Raw genomic sequence first — 4,906 nt, 5'->3', positions numbered from 1 at the left:
TCTTGATTGTTTGCTTTTTAGAAATGCTTTAAGCCCTGAGACTGTTGCAGAGACTTAGGGCAGGTGCTGAGGCTGGTGGTCCTGCAAGCGTGCACCTGTCAATATGATGCTGAAACACACTGGAAGAGCCATAGAAAGATCCTGTCCTGAGAGGTCTAAAGAACCTGGCTGCTACTAACACCTAAATTTCCTGAGAGGAAGAGAAAACAGTGCTTTCTAATTTAACTTAACATCAAATATATTGTTCTTTTTGAAGTGATGGATCAAAAGCCAGGACCACGGTAGAGGTGGCCTTGATGGATTGCGGGATCACTCTGCAGGGAAGTGTCTAGGGTGGCCAATGATGCATCACCAAAATACAGGACTTCCCCTTGGTGAAGGACAGGACCACGAGCCCCACTTGACCAATCAGCAGTGAGGGGAGTGGCTGCCACCTCCTTGGCCAATCAGCAATGAGGGGTGGGGCCACTGAGCCCCTTAGCCAATCACCAGCAAGGGGAAGAGCCACCACAAAAAGGCCCCTCCCTCCCTGGCTCAGAACTCAGTTCTCCCTGGCTGTGCACCACCCCACCTCTAGGCCCAGCCAATAGAATCGTGAGGACATATGATTGACACGTATTTCCACCAGTGAACTGAAGAACAGGACGTTTTGCAATCCACTCCACATTCGGAAACAGACAGAGGACAAAAGGTTTAAAAACCGGATGGTCCAGTATAAGACAGGGCCAATGGCCACCCTAGAAGTATCAAACTCATCCCATGCGGACAGGCTGTGGGCTGTTGTAAAATGGGATAGCTCTGTTGAAACCAATGAAACTATATGGATTTACTGAGGTCTGGCTCCTAGACAAGACAAGCTGGAAGAGCTGCTGCAGAAAAATGCTCTTTCCTAAGCTGTTTTGATCTTTTGCATTTTGTAATTTGTTTTCTTGTGGCTAATGGAAATTAAGGCCATAGCTAAGGCTAACCCTGCTTAAGCATGCAAAACAGCACAAGGATTCTTATTTCCTGCCCATCTCCTTCCCCAAAGTGTCCTTGCTCAGTGACTTGAGGCGGTTGGCAGTGCTGTCCTTCCCAGACAGCTAGTATGCCCTACTCTGAACCTGCTAAAAGAACTGCTGAAGTACCCGCTGCCTCCTGCAAAAGGGCAGAAGAGCTGCTGCTTCCATGTCACTGCACACAAGATCCATAGAGATGTCCTGCTGAGTCAGCCACTGTTCGTTCTTCTTGGTGTTCTCAAAGCAGTAATGGCCTTTCTACACTTTTCTAACCCAGAGCTATGCCACATCCCCTTGAGGTTCCTTAAAAGCCATATTCTGTGAATGTTCCATATATAACTCCATACGTAACTTCCTAGTTCAACCTTTTTGCCCAGTGGGCCAGATGGGCAGTGTCCAGTCTGTCAGCAGGCCAGATCCAGCTCCCAGGGCAGGCACCACAGGAAGGGGGCAGCATGATCCAGCTCCCAGGGAAGCAAGTGTGGAAAGGCACAGGGAAACCCAGCCCATTGAGGGGAAGGGGGGGGTGATGTAGCCCCAATCGAGCCCTACAGATTGAATGGGGCATAACCCAGCTGCTCTGGTGGGAAGGGGACATTGCCCAGCTCTAACCCACTATTGGTTGGGAATTTGGCACTGGGGGAGGGCAGTCATATTAACTGCCACTAGCCCCTCCACCACCAAATTTCCCAAGACCTGGGGAGCCCTGTGGGCCAGATGCCCAGGCTCCACAGGTCACATTTGGCCCGCAAGCCAGAGGTTGAACACCCCTGCCCTATACTACCACCTTACTGAAAACTCTCAAAAGCTTGTAGCCAAGTAGGACACATCTGTAACATTGGTCTATGAATTAATCCAGTGGTACAAAATCCATAAGCCAAGAAGCCATGGTAAGTGGCCCACAGATCTCACCAGACCCCTCCACTTTTCGGTTGAAAACTTGGCGATAGTTTACCTGATAGTTTGTAAAAAATGTTGAGGGTTGGACCAATGCATTTTGGAACCACTGATTTTAACATATTGTGCTATTTAGCAAACAACTTTGATTCCTTGGGAATTGGAATCCGATTTAGGTTGGTTGAATTGTAACCTTTAAAAACTGGCAGGTTTTTTGGTTTATTTTTCCTGTGGAACAAAGCCGGATTTAAAGGTTTGCCGTGGGTGGATGATTGCAATCCTTGAACCACAGCCAAAAGCATTGCGTTACATAAAGAGTTTTTTCTTCATTAGGAATTAATCTGTACTAACCAACTGTCAACTCTTGGTAATGACACTTTATTAACATGCTGCCCTTGCTAAACTAGGGGTATTTAATTTATTTATTACATTAGATATAATATGAATATGCACTTAGAGCTCAACTTTCAACTCCAAAGTCCATGCATGCATCACTGTATCAGCATACACTTCCTCAGCTGCACATCTGCATGAGAAATGTATGCCCAGCTAGACCTGGCTTCTCTTCCTAATTCTCCTGCTCCCTGGATGCATGTTCTCAAGAAAGTGACTTAACTAATCTGTGCCTCCGTTCCTTCATCTGAACAACAGCATTGATAAATCTTCTTTACCAAGGAATCCTGTATCAGATCTAGGTCAAACAGTGCTATTGGTGTTGATATTCTTTATCATTATGAGAGTGAACAGTACGTGCTAGAAGCTCTACAATAAAAGTGCACCCAACAGTTTAGATATTAAAAAGTGGAATGGACTTTTATGAATAATAATTCATATTTGTTTTGCACTGTTGCATGATGGAATCAAGCTCCTTCGTACTGCCACAGGCAATGATGTAGCTAGCATCCTAACAGAAATGTGCATGAAAGATTATTTTTAATAGGGTATAACATATTTTATTCAAATGTACAAAATATATTTATTTGAGGACAAGCTATATATGACACGTGAAGTAAAAATAGTTCAGCCTGCTTTGACTTGGTTTTGTGCAAACAAAATGTATTTTTTTAAAGAGGAAAGCATGCTTTCCCAAAAAATATGAGTAAAAATGGCTAAAGAAGTTAAACCTGAATTTTCAAAACCAGGTCACCTTGGGACTCTGACTAGGTATGTTCAAAAGTCTGTAAACAAGTTCTGAGCAAAAATAAAAATAAGGGGAAAATAAGGGGAAAGGGGGGTGTTATAGGAATAGTCGATTTGCAACCTTTAATCACTGCAATAAAGATTAATAAAGTAGAGGCAGAAACCAAAGTCATAAGACACTGGCATCAGATCATTCCTGCAAGGTGTGCGCACAGAGAAAGCTGTTTTTGTGCAGGTGTCTTTTGCTCTCCATTGGAAAGAGGAAGGAAAGCGAACTCTGTAGGGGGATCTCTGGAGCCAGAAACTTGGCTAGCTTAGCTAAGAAGGAAACGAGCCTAGAATGAGGCTACACCTCTCCTGAGTTTAGGCACAAAGAGTAATACATCCCCAATCGTTACCTTTTCCTTTATAGCAAGAGCTTTAGATGTTGGCATGGCCTCACTATAGCCATGGAACTGAGAAAGGAAAAAATATGGTTCCTGCATGAGTTGAGAGAGACACAAGCCTTCCATGCTGAGCACCTTTTACTCCAGAGGCTTTACTAGGTTTGCATGTGGAACTGTGGCTCACTCTGCAAAGGAACAAATGCAGACAGAAAACATATTAGTTCCTGCTGGCACAAGTTGGAGAAAATCTACAAGGATGTTCTTGCTTTGTTTTCCTCCCCCAGACCCTCTCCTGCACGGAGTTGTGCTGAAGGAGGTAAACTAAAACATGGCCAAGCTCAGTGACAGCAATCTCTTTCCAGTTTCAGGGACATAAGCAGTCCCATCAAAACTTAGTGGAGTCATATCTGGAGTAGTTGGTGCATAATAAAGGGTAGTAACCTCACATAAATTGAATCATTCCTCACTGTATTCTGTCCAGCATCCTCTTCCCTACCACTGTGTACTCAGATGTTGATCCACAGAACAAAGATGGCTGGTTGGGGGGATAGAGCCTACTTCCCTCCCTGATCCTCAATTCCCTGAGGCCTGTGAGAGAAAGTGAAAGCACATCCAGCCTTAAGCCCCGAGTCCTGAAGGTCTCTTTATGCTCCTGTGGCAGGCCAGTACAGGGTGCTCCTGTGCTGAGCCACCCGCCTCACTGTGCCCAACCAAAAACCAAGCTTCAAGCCTGGGGTAACTGCTGCCACCACCTGGGGTCTGCTCTTTGTTAGGGCTCTGTGCCACCGGAGGTACACAGACTTTGTAGCCCTTGAGGGTACTTAACCCACCGTGGGATTCCAGGGTGCTTCTTTTAGCCTGAAGCATATACAAGCTGGCCCCTATACAGGAGGGATGCAAAAAGCCAGGCCCACCTTAGCTAGCTGAGTAAGTGTCACAGCATGGCGCCTAGGAGCGGCCGTGATCCCACTAGCGCCCCCTGCCGTGCCAATTAGGAGATCCAGCACCCTCTTATTCTTGCCTGCCACGTCTTTGATCTTATATAATTTTATATGGGAGGCTGCCTTTGATCTCCTGGTATCTATGGGTGACTTGGTGCACCCCCAGCCTTATGGGCTATACGTGCCTCCTACCTCCCCTTTAGCACGCCCCAAGCCTCGCAGCTGTCCCAGACGTTCTTATGTCTATAAGACCTCGGATGGTCACTCACCCTCTCCGGGCTGGTCCTGCCCTCTCTGGGCCCTGTCTCGCACACCCTGCCCTCTCCAGGCTCGTACCCGTGTGATCACCCTTCTTCAGATAACCAATGGCGCCAGCCCCGTCTCGGGCCTTCACCAACGCCCACCCTGCTTTGGTTCCAACACTGGCCCCTGCCCTTCTCGGGGCTCCCAGGTGTACTCGCCCCTTCTACGGGCGTTATCCATGCTTCCCGCGCCCCCGGCACTATTGCCCTGCTGTGGGCTCTGTCCTGCGCCCCTGGCACTA

This window comes from Gavialis gangeticus, unplaced genomic scaffold, assembly GCF_001723915.1.
Source record: "Gavialis gangeticus isolate Ggan-Ray unplaced genomic scaffold, GavGan_comp1, whole genome shotgun sequence".
Lineage (NCBI taxonomy): Eukaryota > Metazoa > Chordata > Crocodylia > Gavialidae > Gavialis > Gavialis gangeticus.
Note: the sequence above shows the minus strand (reverse complement) of the source record.